Genomic DNA, 16,214 nt, shown 5'->3' with positions numbered 1-16,214 from the left:
ATCAGCAATCAGAACCATTTTTCTTGAGTTTACGGTCCACCTTCAAGAACCGTAAACCCTGTTCTTGAGTTTACGGTCCAACCTTCAGAAACTGTAAACTCTGTTCTTGAGTTTACGGTCCAACCTTCAGAAACCGTAAACTCTGTTCTTGAGTTTACGGTCCAAGCCTTCAAGAACCGTAAACTCCTCTTCGACCGTAAGCACCTTTTAAGTGGTGTTTTTGACTGAAAACTCACCCTCTTTGATTCGATCAAGTCCCGGTAACATTCCTCAACCGAATACAAGTGTTCTTATGACTCTTTATTTATCGAAATCGCTAATTTAGATACATATATGTATTTATTTGATAATAGGATTTCGTTAAGTGTCGTGCAACAACTCGAGGATCTTCATTTTCAGTCAACGATTTCACGCAACAACTGTGAGTTCATATCCCTACATTTTCCGTATTTTAATGTTTTCAGGGGGGAATACAAGCTAAACATAAATGTTTTCAAAACTCATGCAATTCTCATACTTTAACCCTTTTGTACTGTGTTGAACATAAGGGACGTTTTCACTAAAATTGCATAGTTTTCCGGATTTACTATTCACTACATTATACATGCAAACTATAATCGGTATAGTTTGGGATTTTTCTAAAACATATCAAGTATAGAAACTTTCACTACTAAACATATGTGCTGAAACAGAAACCGTTTACAGTTTACATCACTACTTTATCATGGTGTTCATAACTGAAATTATCACTATATACGGTATACATACGGATTTTCACTACGGTAGAACGCTACTATCCTACATGTAAACTAGATTGTACGATACTGTGAGGCGCTACTTCACTACTGTACCCTTAGGTGTACAGGGGTAAATCCTACCACTGTATAACCAGAGTCTCCTGGAGGGAGAGCGTGAGATTTGTGAATAGATCTATTCGGGACTGACAATCCCACATCTGGACTGCTAGCTACCGTTAGGCGGGCACGCCTGAGATGTACAAATGTCATTTAACTTGACGCCTGAAGAACGTTGGAAAGGTCTCTAGTCATATCAAGCATGGTTATACGACTCACAATATGTATAAATCACGTTTAGTTTACAACTTAACACTCTTCAACAGTTCTATTTTTACTAAATAGAACTGATACACACTACGTATTCTGGCTAAGGCCAGGGTTTTTCAAACAGAACCGATTATGCAATGGTTTCACATATAAAATACTTACACTTCATGATTAGTTTTAGCTAGTCACATGAGGTAGTATTCTCGCATATCACTACAGTTTTCAGTAACGAACATTCATGGTTTTATACGAAATCGATAACGCTACCCTTTTCACTAAAGAAAATATTGGATTTTCTTGGAAACATACAGATATTCATGGTTTATTACAGAAGTGATAACACTACGTTTTCACTAAGGAAAATATCGGATTTTCTTGAAACTATTCAAATATTTTCCGAACTCATCAACGATTTTCACTACAAACCACCGCTTATGAACTCACCAGCTTTATGCTGATACTCTTTTAAACTGCTTGTATTCTCAGGAAATCAGTAGACATGTGCCTGTTGGGTTTTTGAAGAGTTGAAGCAATAAGAGATTAAGGTTATATTCATACAAGTTATATGATGTAATTCAAACAAGTTTCATAATTGATGTAAACATTTTTACTTAAGTATTCACTGTAATGGTTGTGTTGCTATGATTGCTGTTATTCATTGGTTGTGATGCTATACATGACGTCCTCCGCCCCGGAACGTTTCCGCCATCGGTTTCGGGGTGTGACAGATTGGTATCAGAGCCCTTGTTTATAGCGAACTAGTATACCGAACCTTACGTGGTATACAACTATAAACACTAAGGGTCCTAAGTGCTCTACGCTAAAAGTATACTTTCAAAATATAAAGTATTTTATAAAAGTATACGAGCATGCATACATAACAAAATTCGTGTCGCTAGTAGAAAAGAACAAAAGTATTTGGATGCTGGAACGTTGCGGTTAAACCTGGGCAGTTATGTAATCATGTCTAGGGTGAATATAGTCTGATCAACTATATTCAGTCGAGACATGACTAACATGTGTTTGGGAGTGACTGTGGTGCTACAGCAGGCCAAAAACTTACCAAAATCACCTCACATAAAATACTATAGGAGTATTTTCGCTAGAACCAAACTCAGTATACAGATTCACTCTAAGTGTTGCTACCTCTTCTCCCTTAAGCGATAACTTACTCGTATTAGTAACCTTTCTGTGTTTATCGCTCGGTAGAATACTTTCATTATCAGGATGAGAAATATTTTGTTTTTATATCTCGAGGACTTACCATCCTCTTCTTCCTTATTGTTTCTAGAACAAGATGGAAGTCAGGGACATCAAAAGGAGTGTTCCTACAAGGACTTCATGACTGCGAAACCCAAGTCCTTCGACGGAAATGGAGGTGTCATCGCCCTGACTCGATGGTTCGAGAAGATCGAATCCATCTTCAAAATTTGCGGTTGTCCTGAAGCAAACAAGGTGAAGTTCGCCGCCTGCACCTTCACCGACAGAGCCTTGACCTGGTGGAATGGTCGGGTCAAAACCCTAACCCTGCCAATGGCTAATGTCATGGGTTGGGAAAGATTGAAGGAGCTCATGCTCGCTGAGTACTGCCCGAGGGGCGAAGTGCAAAAGTTGGAGCACGAACTCTGGAACTTGAAGATGAAGGGTTCTGACATTGCTGCTTACACTGCTAGATTCTGTGATCTGGCACTTCTCTGTCCGGGAATGGTCACCCCGGAAAGCAAGAAAATCGAGAGGTACATCTGGGGGATGACACAACCAACCAAGGGGAATGTCTTGGCTGCTAAACCGATTACTTTTGAAAGCGCCAAGGATCTGGCACAGACTCTGATCGATCATGGTATCGATCTGGATGAAGTGGCAGCTGTCTCTGAACCACAAAAGGAAAGCGGTGGGAAGAAGAAGAAGTTTGGTAACAAACGAAAGGGTCAGTCTTCGCAGGAGCCCTCCAAGAAACAACAAATAGTGGCAGTTCATGTTGTTACTGCTCCTGCTGCTGCTCCCACTGCTGTTCCAACCACCCAATCTCCTACCGGTGGTTATGCTGGAAAACTACCTCTGTGCAACAAGTGTAACTTCCATCATCACGGACCCTGCCGTGAGCTGAATTGCAACAACTGTGGAAGGAAGGGACACACAGTTCGATACTGCAAGACACCGGCTCAACCAACCAACCAGGCACCGGGAGCGGGCGCTAGTCAAACTTGTTATGGATGTGGAGAGACTGGGCACTTCAGGAGAAACTGCCCCAAGGCAACAACTGGTGGCAATACAGGGAGAGTTCTGGTGATGGGCCAGGAGGAAGCAGTTGTTGATCCTACCGTTGTTACGGGTACGTTCCTCCTTGACAACTCTTATGCATGCATTCTCTTCGATTCGGGTGCGGAGAGGAGTTTTGTTAGTCATACATTCAAACATCTAATCAAATGTAAATCCAAACCTCTAACTGAAACATTTACCGTCGAGATGGCTAACGGAAAGAAGGAGAGCACTAACGACATATTCATAGGCTGTACTCTTACCCTAGACAATTATTCTTTTCCTATCAATCTTATGCCTGTGTCCATCAAGAGTTTCGACGTCATTATCGGCATGGACTGGCTAAGCTCCAATCGTGCTGATATTCTTTGCTTCGAGAAGGCTATCCGTCTCAATCTTCCCTCTGGCGAAGCCCTCATGATTTACGGAGATAAGCATAGCTCGAACCTCCGTATCATTTCATGCATCAAAGCTCGGAGGTATCTGCGAAAGGAGTGCCATGCATTTCTAACTCACGTGTTAGACGTGACGCAAGGAGTTAGAGACCTCGAGAGCATCCCCGAAGTCTGTAACTTTCCTGATGTTTTTCCCGAAGATATCCCAGGAATCCCTCCCGAACGCCAAGTCGAGTTTCGTATCGACTTGATCCCCGGAGCTACTCCCGTAGCTAAGTCCCCTTACCGTTTTGCACCAGCGGAAATGCAAGAATTATCCATTCAGCTCAATGAGCTGATCAGTAAGGGATTCATAAGGCCGAGTTCCTCACCCTGGGGAGCTCCGATCTTATTTGTGAAAAAGAAAGATGGATCCTTTCGGATGTGCATTGACTACCGAGAGCTGATAAGCTGACTATCAAGAACCGATATCCCTTACCCAGAATCGACGATCTCTTCGACCAACTTCAGGGAGCCAGTTATTTCTCAAAGATCGATCTGAGATCAGGGTACCATCAGTTGCGAGTTCATGAGAATGATGTGCCCAAAACAGCATTCCGAGCCCGCTATGGACACTATGCGTTTGTAGTAATGCCCTTTGGTCTAACCAACGCACCGGCAATATTCATGGACCTGATGAATCGGGTGTGCCGCCCTTTCTTAGACCAGTTTGTGATTGTGTTCATCGACGATATACTTGTCTATTCGCGGAGTGAGAATGATCATAAACAGCACTTAAGGCAGGTGTTGGAAACATTAAGGGCAGAAAAGCTATACGCGAAATTCTCGAAGTGCGAATTCTGGATCAGGAAGGTGAATTTCCTTGGACACGTGATTAGCAAGGAAGGAATACACGTGGACCCTTCCAAGATCAAAGCGATTGAGAATTGGTCTACACCAAAGACACCCACAAAAATCCGGCAATTCTTGGGTCTCACGGGCTATTATCGCAGGTTCATTCAGAACTTCTCCAGAATCGCTAAGCCTTTAACCACCCTGACACAGAAGGGTGTAACCTTCAGTTGGGGAGTCAAGTAAGACACTGCATTTCAAACATTGAAGCAGGCCCTGTGCAGTGCACCTGTCTTGTCCCTGCCCGAAGGGACGGAAGACTTCGTAGTCTATTATGATGCATCCAATCAGGGCCTAGGCTGTGTGCTCATGCAAAGAGGGAAGGTCATCGCCTATGCCTCGAGGCAGTTGAAAACACACGAAGTCAATTACACAACTCACGATTTAGAGTTGGGAGCAGTGGTCTTTGCGTTAAAGATCTGGAGACACTATCTCTATGGAACCAAGTGCACTATCTTCACCGACCATAAGAGCTTGCAACATATTTTCGATCAAAAGGAGTTAAACATGAGACAACGGCGATAGGTAGAGTTACTAAGTGACTACGAGTGCGAAATTCGCTATCATCCCGGAAAGGCCAATGTGGTAGCAGACGCCCTCAGCCGAAAGGAGTATTCGGGGCGTAAGGTGAAGGCACTAACAATGACCATCCATTCTCACCTGTCCGCGCAGATCAGAGAGGCTCAGCTGGAAGCCTTAACACCCGAGAACGTGACAGATGAAGCTTTGCGGGGAATGGACAAGAACTTGGAGGTCAAAGGAGACAGAGTGTACTATTTCATGAACCGGATCTGGACCCCAAAATTCGGCGGGTACAGAGAGGTTGTCATGAATGAGGCTCACAAGACGAAGTACTCCGTTCATCCAGGTTCGGATAAGATGTACTTGGATCTCAAACAGCTATATTGGTGACCAAACATGAAAGCAGAGATCGCTACCTTCGTGGGCAAGTGCCTGACTTGCGCCAAAGTGAAGGTCGAATATCAGAAGCCCTCAGGTCTACTTCAACAGCCGGAAATACCTGAGTGGAAGTGGGAAAGGATAACCATGGATTTTATCACCAAGTTACCCAGATCTCCAAGTGGGCACGATGTCATATAGGTAATTGTCGATCGATTAACGAAGTCCGCCCACTTCCTGCCAATCAAAGAAAACTTCAAGATGGAGAGACTCACACGGATCTACATTCAAGAGATAGTTCGCCTTCACGGTGTACCTGCATCCATTATCTCCGATCGAGATAGCAGGTTTACATCGAGGTTCTGGCAGTCTCTACAGAAGGCTCTTGGAACTAAGTTGGATATGAGCACGGCTTATCATCCACAGACTGATGGACAGAGTGAGAGAACAATTCAGACATTGGAAGATATGTTGAGAGCCTGCGTCATCGATTTCGGCGCATCATGGGACGCTCATCTTCCTTTGGTTGAATTTTCCTACAACAACAGCTACCATACCAGCATCAAGGCTGCGCTGTTTGAAGCTCTCTATGGCCGTAAGTGCAGATCCCCTCTGTGCTGGGCTGAGGTGGGTGACACGCAGCTAGCCAGGGGTCAAGCCCCCGTCAGCACTCTCACTGGTCCTGAAATTATCCGAGAGACAACTGAAAAGATTGTGAAAATCCGGGAACGACTGAAAGCCGCACGAGATAGACAAAAGAGCTACGCCGATAAGAGACGAAAACCTTTGGAGTTCTAGGTTGGTGACCGCGTCCTTCTGAAGGTCTCACCCTGGAAAGGCATGATACGTTTTGGGAAACGTGGAAAGCTAAATCCAAGGTACATTGGACCGTTTGAAATCCTTGCTAGGATCGGTCCCGTGGCATACAAACTTCAGTTACCCCGAGAGCTCAGCAACATACATCCTGTTTTCCACGTATCTAACCTAAAGAAGTGTCTGTCTTATGAGACACTTGTGATTCCTCTCGACGAGATTGAAATCAACGAGAACCTCAACTTCGTGGAAGAACCGGTCGAAATCATGGACAGAGAGATCAAACGAACGAAACAAAGTCGCATCCCGATAGTGAAGGTTCGTTGGAATGCCAAGCGAGGACCTGAATTCACTTGGGAGCGCGAAGATCAGATGAAACAGAAGTATCCGCATCTCTTTCCTAATCCATGATTTGTATTCTAGGTTCGAATTTCGGGACGAAATTCCCTCTAACGGGGGGATGATGTGACAACCCGAAACTTTCCCGTTTCCGTTTCGTGATTTCCGTTAATAAAATTTCAAATTCGTTAACTTTTCCGTCGAACTTTTTGGTTTAGAAAATAATCTAGTTATATTTAATTAAATTATTTGCGAGTCGGAACCAAAAATCGCACGGAAACCGGATTATTTCAAAAAAAAAATCAAGCATTTTCGGTCTAGATGAGATTACGACCGTAAACGTGTTTACGGCCGTAAACTCGTTTACGACCGTAAACCTGTTTACGGTCAGTGAAGAGTGGATCCCCCACCTCACCCCTATAAATACGATGCCTCCACCTTCATTAGAACATTTCTGGCCAAAAACTCTCTCTTTCTCTCTCTAAGAACCTTAACCGTAAACACTCAAAACGCCTTCAAACGTCAGAAATCATCGAGAAACCACGTTTGGGTCGCTTTGGAACGTCTCAGAGCACTCATCTCTTCGAAATCAGCAATCAGTACCATTTTTCTTGAGTTTACGGTCCACCTTCAAGAACCGTAAACCCTGTTCTTGAGTTTACGGTCCAACCTTCAGAAACCGTAAACTCTGTTCTTGAGTTTACGGTCCAACCTTCAGAAACCGTAAACTCTGTTCTTGAGTTTACGGTCCAAGCCTTCAAGAACCGTAAACTCCTCTTCGACCGTAAACACCTTTTAAGTGGTGTTTTTTACTGAAAACTCACCCTCTTTGATTCGATCAAGTCCCGGTAACATTCCTCAACCGAATACAAGTGTTCTTATGACACTTTATTTATCGAAATCGCTAATTTAGATACATATATGTATTTATTTGATAATAGGATTTCGTTAAGTGTCGTGCAACAACTCGAGGATCTTCATTTTCAGTCAACGATTTCACGCAACAACTGTGAGTTCATACCCCTACATTTTCCGTATTTTAATGTTTTCAGGGGGGGAATACAAGCTAAACATAAATGTTTTCAAAACTCATGCAATTCTCATACTTTAACCCTTTTGTACTGTGTTGAACATAAGGGACGTTTTCACTAAAATTGCATAGTTTTCCGGATTCACTATTCACTACATTATACATGCAAACTATAATCGGTATAGTTTGGGATTTTTCTAAAACATATCAAGTATAGAAACTTTCACTACTAAACATATGTGTTGAAACAGAAACCGTTTACAGTTTACATCACTACTTTATCATGGTGTTCATAACTGAAATTATCACTATATACGGTATACATACGAATTTTCACTACGGTAGAACGCTACTACCCTACATGTAAACTAGATTGTACGATACTGTGAGGCGCTACTTCACTACTGTACCCTTAGGTGTACAGGGATAAATCCTACCACTGTATAACCAGAGTCTCCTGGAGGGAGAGCGTGAGATTTGTGAATAGATCTATTCGGGACTGACAATCCCACATCTGGACTGCTAGCTACAGTTAGGCAGGCACGCCTGAGATGTACAAATGTCATTTAACTCGACGCCTGAAGAACGTTGGAAAGGTCTCTAGTCATATCAAGCATGGTTATACGACTCACAATATGTATAAATCACGTTTAGTTTACAACTTAACACTCTTCAACAGTTCTATTTTTACTAAATAGAACTGATACACACTACGTATTCTGGCTAAGGCCAGGGTTTTTCAAACAGAACCGATTATGCAATGGTTTCACATATAAAATACTTACACTTCATGATTAGTTTTAGCTAGTCACATGAGGTAGTATTCTCGCATATCACTACAGTTTTCAGTAACGAACATTCATGGTTTTATACGAAATCGATAACGCTGCCCTTTTCACTAAAGAAAATATCGGATTTTCTTGGAAACATACAGATATTCATGGTTTATTACAGAACTGATAACACTACGTTTTCACTAAGGAAAATATCGGATTTTCTTGAAACTATTCAAATATTTTCCGAACTCATCAACGATTTTCACTACAAACCACCGCTTATGAACTCACCAGCTTTATGCTGATACTCTTTTAAACTGCTTGTATTCTCAGGAAATCAGTAGACAGGTGCCTGTTGGGTTTTTGAAGAGTTGAAGCAATAAGAGATTAAGGTTATATTCATACAAGTTATATGATGTAATTCAAACAAGTTTCAGAATTGATGTAAACATTTTTACTTAAGTATTCACTGTAATGGTTGTGTTGCTATGATTGTTGTTATTCATTGGTTGTGATGCTATACATGACGTCCTCCGCCCCGGAACGTTTCCGCCATCGGTTTCGGGATGTGACAGTCACACTCCTACGGATATCGAGAAAGCTCTACACACCATGTCCCTCAACCCTCCGGACAACAACTGGTACATGGATACCGGTGCCACATCCCACATGACAAACAACTCAGGTACTATCTTGTCTTATTTTAACAATAATACATTAAATGATATCACGGTTGGTGACGGTTCTAGAATACCCATACACGGATCCAGCCACACCATCTTAAAACCCCCTTTTCTGCCTCTTAAACTTAACAACATTCTTCACTCTCCTCATCTCATCAAAAATTTATTATCAGTTCGTCGATTCACAACCGACAACCAAGTTTCCATTGAATTTGATGCTTTTGGTTTTCTTGTGTAGGATTACCGGACGCGGACACCTATACTTCGATGTAATAGCACCGGAGATCTGTACCCGCTTCTTCTCTCTTCAATTCAAGCTGCCACTCCTCTTGCTTTTTTAGCCATCTCTCAACAAGTCTGGCACCAACGCCTAGGGCACCCGGGACCAGATTTACTTCGTCGTTTAAACTAGAAATAATGTTATCACTTGTCAAACTACTTCTAAATTTCCTTGTTGTCACTCATGTATTTTTGGCAAACAAATAAAAATGCCATTTTATGATTCTATGTCATCTACTCACTTACCATTTGACATCATTCACAGTGATTTATGGACATCACCCATACCATCTAGTGGGGGACACAAATATTACATGTTATTATTAGATGATTACACTAATTTTTTGTGGACTTACCCCCTAATCCACAAGTCTGATGTATACAACATCTTTATCCAATTTTCCACCTATATCTCAACTCAATTTGAATGCACAATGTGATAATGGAACCGAATACAACAACGTTCAGTTTCACAATTTTTGCAAACAAAATGGAATGATGTTTCGTGGGAAAGTGGAAAGAAAAATTCGATCTATTAACAACATCAGTCGAACCCTTCTATCCCACTCCTCCGTCCCTCCCTCGTTTTGGCATCATGCCCTTCAAATGGCTACCTATCTTCTTAACATACTTCCCGCCAAAACCAAACAATATTTAACTCCTACCTCCATCTTATATGGTAAACACCCATCCTACACCCACCTACGCACTTTCGGATGTCTTTGTTTCCCGCACAACCCATCTTCATACATTCATAAACTCGAAAATCGGTCCTCCCCATGTGTTTTCCTTGGTTACCCTTCACACCACCAGGGGTACAAATGCTATAATCTCGCTACTCATAAAATGATAATTTCCCGTCACATTGTGTTTGACAAAAATGTTTTTCCTTTTAAATCATCCTCTACTCCCACCCCGTCCTACTCTTTTCTTCAAACCGACCCACACCCATTTTTATGGTCCTCCGCTGCCCCAACAGCCCCTAATACCACCCCTCCATCAGCCGAAACAGATCAGGTTGCCACCTCTCTTCCTCCCTTGCTTCATACTTACTCTCGTCGCCCAAAAATCACCACTCAAACACCTCAAACCTGTCTCACCTATTTCTCCCATCACTGAAACAACCCCCAACCCACCTCTGCCACCTCCTACCCGGACTATTCATACTCGTTCCATGCCCGACATCACTAAACCAATCCAGCCACTCAACCTTCACACCAACACTTATCCCGAACCCATTCCAAAAACTCCTGTTGTTGCCCTCTATAGCCCGGCCTGGAACAAAGCCATGTGTGATGAATTTAATGCAATTATTGCTAATGAGACTTGGGAACTTGTATCTCGTCAACCTAATATGAATGTGACCAGATGTATGTCGATTTTTAAGCACAAATTAACTTCCGACGGTCACCTTGAGCGGTACAAGGCCCGTCTTGTTTATGATGGCAGGGCTCAACAGGTTGGCGTTGACTGTGGCAACACTTTTAGTACGGTCGTTAAACCAGCTACTATACGAATTGAACTCACTTTAGCCGTGGCTCATTCTTGGTCTATCCATCAACTAGACGTACAAAACGCTTTTCTTCATGGCACACTCACAGAAACTATTTACATGCATCAACCTTATGGTTTTCGGGATCCGTCCTATCCGAATCATGTGTGTCGTCTACGGAAGTCTTTATATGGTCTGAAACAATCTCCTCGGGCATGGTATCAACGCTTTACTGACTTTGTGTCTTCTATGGGTTTTAATCATAGCCAGTGTGATCACTCATTATTTATTTACCGCAAAGGCGATGACATGGCTTTCATTCTTCTATACGTTGATGACATCCTCCTCATCACATCATCTGACATTCTTCGTTCCCCCATCATGCAAAAACTATCCGATGAATTTGCAATGAAAGATATTGGTCGCTTGAGTCATTTTCTCGGCATCTCCGTCACTCACACTCCACCCGGCCTATTTCTCTCTCAACAAAAATACGCTTCGGATATCCTTAAACGAGTCGGCCTCTTATCATGCAAGCCAGCCCTCACTCCTGTTGATGTTAATGGTAAACTGAGTGAAAACGACGGAGAACTCATGGACAACCCCACATTATATCGCAGCCTGGCGGGGGCCCTCCAATACTTAACCTTCACCCGACCAGACATAACCTATGTTGTTTAACAGGTTTGCATGTTCATGCATGCACCTCGCATTCCCCACTTCAATGCATTGAAGAGAATCCTTCGCTACATCCAAGGCACCATCTCCTTTGGTCTTCACATGACAAAACCTAGCACCATGTCTCTCATTGGCTACACGGACGCCAATTGGGCTGGTTGTCCAGACACACGGAGATCCACATCAGGCTATTGTCTATACTTTGGAGATAACCTCATATCATGGTCATCTAAAAGGCAAACCACCATATACAGGTCTAGTGCGGAAGCCGAGTACCGGGGGGTAGCTAAGATTGTCTCCGGGTTGTGTTGGGTTTGTAATCTACTTCTCGAACTCCATCACCCTCTGCTTAAAGCCTCTATTGTTTACTGTGTCAACGTTAGCGCTCTCTATATGTCCAGCAACCCAATTCAACACCAGCGGACCAAACACGTTGAAATTGACATACATTTTGTTCGGGAGAAAGTCCGCCAAGGACAAGTTCGAGTTCTTCACATTTCCTCTCGGTTCCAAATCGTCGATAGTTTTACGAAGGGGCTGCTACGTGTTCTGTTCGAGGATTTTAGGTCCAGTCTTAACCTCCTATCTCTTCCAGCTACGATTGCAGGGGCGTATTAGATATCGTTGTATTTCAGCATGTATATCCTATAGAATCTTTCAAATATTGTAAAGATATTGTAGATTATATTGCCTAATTTGAAGACACTCTCAAATTGTATTTATTCAGAGGATAATAAAATCAAAGGCACGATTCCAAAACCTATTCTATTACCAATCACTTTGATCTCGATTTGATTGTTTTTTTTTTGTATATGAGCACATGAGTGTTTCGTTCACCTATTCGATTATCATTGTTTATGCTTCACCTGTTCACCATATTTTCCATCATTATTCCATGTGTTTAAGATATAAGAGAAAGAATTGTTTATTTATAAAGAGTTAATGGATAATTATTGTTATCAATTAGGGATATATTTATATACGAGAGGCATTTTATGCTAAGTAGATGGTATTTCAAGAGGTTTTGTATATTGTAGGCTAGGTGATATTATGGGACGTGTTGTAATGAACTTTTTTTAAGGTCTTGTACTTCTCATTATACCACTTATATAAGGTATTACCGGTTGTTTGTCCGTTGATGATGTATAATTTTATACAGGTTCTAAAAGTAGTCAACTTACATACTAGGAGATTATGATAAAGAAATTATGGAAGATAAAGTCTTATTTCAAGTAGAAAGATACTTAATGAAGAACGTTTATAGCACCAAATGGGTTGAAACTTGTGTTATATTATTGAAAAGTTTTAGACATTTTATCTATTGCTCATGGTATGATTATAGAAATTTCATAGTTCTATAGATATGTTGAGATCGGGTAGAGGTCATGATGAAACTTTTGATAAAAGTATTAGAAAAATAATTTTAGGGTTGTATGTGGAAAGTGAAACGCTACAATTTCTACCCAATATCAGTCTTGTCGATCCTTTAAACTCGATTTCTCTCTGCTATTTTATGTTTTAAAAAAGATTTTAATGGCAAAAAAAATTGTCTTTACAATAGATTTGAGTCCCCTAAGAAGTTCACTATCTCTATATTTGATCATCTCCAATCTAACATGGTATTCCCGAGTTCAACTTAATAAGGGAGAGGAAAGCAAATGATTGAAAGTGGGAAGAAAGTAAAAAATAAAATTGGTGTTACCGAGTTTCATTAAATGAAGAAATTTGAAGGAAATGGAAAGATCATTTTCATTTCACTTCTAACTCACAAAATACAAAAAAAATTTCATTTTTTTTCTCTTTTTTTTTCTTCTTACTTTCTTTTCTTTTCTTTGTTAAGCCCAGGAACTAAGTGTAAGATTTAGCATTTGAAGAAATCCTTCGATATCTAAAGAAAACAAAAGGAGATCATTGGTGAAATAGAGACTCGTGTTTCAATTTTAATGTAAGAATTACTTGAATTATCAAAAATATGTCTCTTGTAGTGAAAAGCCATTGCTAATTTCATAAAATTAGATGCACAGTCATCTCATTCCACTAAAGATTCCTAAAGTACAAAAAACCATTTCAAATAATACCAAGGTCAAAATATAATAAAGCTTTAAAGTTTAAACATGATTAATGAGTAATAAGACACTATTAAATAAAAATGTTTAACTTTTATTGGATTGTCATACCAACAAATATATATGGGAAAAAAATAAAATTTAATTGTTGTGAAGTATATCCAAAAGATATTATAGTTAGCTAAAGTAAAGATCGAATACTCAAGGACATAGATTAATTGTATGATATATTTTTGCGCTAGTGAACATTTTTGAATAAACAATAAAATATAAAGGGGAAGGGGTGTTATGTGAAAAAAACAAAATAAAATAATATCATAAAATAAAGTAAAGAAAATAAAGTAAAGAGTAGTATTTGGAAAAATAACCGTAGAAAATAATGTTGGTTCCATGTTCTTATTCAATTATAATGTAATTGATTATGAACTAGTTGTAAAACTCATGTATTATATGAGTTAATTTAAAAAAAAGTTAAATATAAATGTCAAAATATTTGAGAACTTTGAGTTTATAAGAAAATAAGAAAAATAATGAATTATTATAATGAAAATGTTTTTTATCTTTTAAATTTAAACAAATAATTTAAATAAAGAAAAGAAACTAATGAACTTTAATTTTACGAATTTGAAATTAAAAGGTAAGTTTATTAATGAAATTGATATTCATTTATTACTATATTTATTGTAATTATTACATTAAAATATTATGTGAAATTTAATAAAATAGAAAAACTCATAGAATGATATGTGGAAAAAAATTAATTCAAAATAATCACAAAATGACATTTTGGCAAATTGAATGAGAGTGTGACAAGTGACAAAAAAACTTTCATTTATTAGAAAGGATTTTGTTCTGATTCAATTATAATGTGATTGATTATGAATTTTCATTTGAACAGCTGAATCTAAGTTGATACTAAGTATCATTAAGCTCTAATATTATTTTACTAGGTGTAAGGCTCATGTATTACATGGGTTAATTAAAAAAAATTAAATATAAAAGTCTAAATATTTAAGAACTTTGGATTTATAACAAAATAAGAAAACTAATGAATTATTAAAATTGATTTTCTTTTAAATTTAAATAAATAAACAAAATAAACTAATAAGCTTTAATTTGGAAATTTTGAAATAAGAAAGTAAGTCTATTAATAAAATTGATATTCATTAATTACTACATTTGTTGTAATTATTACATTAAAATATTATGTGAAATTTATTAAAATAGAAAAAACCCATAAAATGACATGTGGAAAAGAAATTAATTTAAAATAACCACAAAATGACATTTGGCAAATTGAATGAGAGAATGACATGTGGCAAAAAAACCTTCATTTATTAGAGTAGATTTATTGTAATTATTACATTAAAATATTATGTGAAATTTATTAAAATAGAAAAAACCCATAAAATGACATGTGGAAAAGAAATTAATTTAAAATAACCACAAAATGACATTTGGCAAATTGAATGAGAGTATGACATATGGCAAAAAAACCTTCATTTATTAGAGTAGATTTGTCAAATTAGTATTTAGTTAAAGCTCTTTAACTAAACCTAACTTTATTAATTTAATCAAAACAAGCTCTTAGATTTTGATTGAAAAATTACATTAAGTTTATTACAATATTCCAAAAAAGTCCAATACTTAGCATAAGCTTGGAATGTAAATATGATTTCAAGTGTACAACGAGGTTGAATCCTAAAAAAGAACCAATTTATTGTTTGTTACTAGTGCTAATTCATAAAAACAATTATAAATTCCATAAATCAACTAATGTTACTAGAAATGACCTAATTCAAGTGGTCGTTCATGAAAAAGAATAAATTTAAGCACATTATCAAACAAAACTTAGATAACTAATTAAAAATGACTTCAAAAATCAATCCAACAAAATATATCACGCATAGTTGAACATCAAACTAAAAAGCGAAAGAATTGGTGTTTTTAGTTGTTCATGGATAAAATCGAATCAACACTTAGTATGAATCAACAAGTGTTTTGCATGATTGAATTGCTAAAAAAATAACAAAAAGTTTCTTTTAAATGAGTTCTTTGATGATCTTCTACATCAAAAAATGATTTATGTACGCTCAAAGTAAAGATGTGCATCAATAATGACATAAGGGGGTATTTATAGGCTTGGAAACTTTATATACGAAACGACTCAAGGCATAAAAATGACTCGATTGAGTGAGTGTAGAGTGTATCCTGATGGGAGAAAATTGTTCTCGACAACCGTTGCGTATCAAATCACTATAACCAGAAGAAAACAAAGACCACGACAAACAAGATTACAACTTGAATTTGATACATAGTTAGAGTTGCATATGTGAATGCGGTGTAGCCATCGACAAATTTTTGTTGTCGATGGTTATGGTTAAGTTCATTTTGTCTCCGATGAGCATGATGTTAGTCTTATTAGATTCTCATTATGGATCCCAACTTTGATTGAATAATGTGTTTGCCCTTGCCTCATTCGGGGCAGAACTATAATGATGATGATGATGGTTGTAAAATTGTCAATGTCATCCCTAGGACGTTGTCTG

The sequence above is a fragment of the Lactuca virosa genome, chromosome 3, assembly GCF_052849685.1.
Source record: "Lactuca virosa cultivar CGN04683 chromosome 3, Lactuca_virosa_CGN04683_v6, whole genome shotgun sequence".
NCBI classification, from domain to species: Eukaryota; Viridiplantae; Streptophyta; class Magnoliopsida; order Asterales; family Asteraceae; genus Lactuca; species Lactuca virosa.
This window is presented reverse-complemented; position numbering follows the sequence as displayed.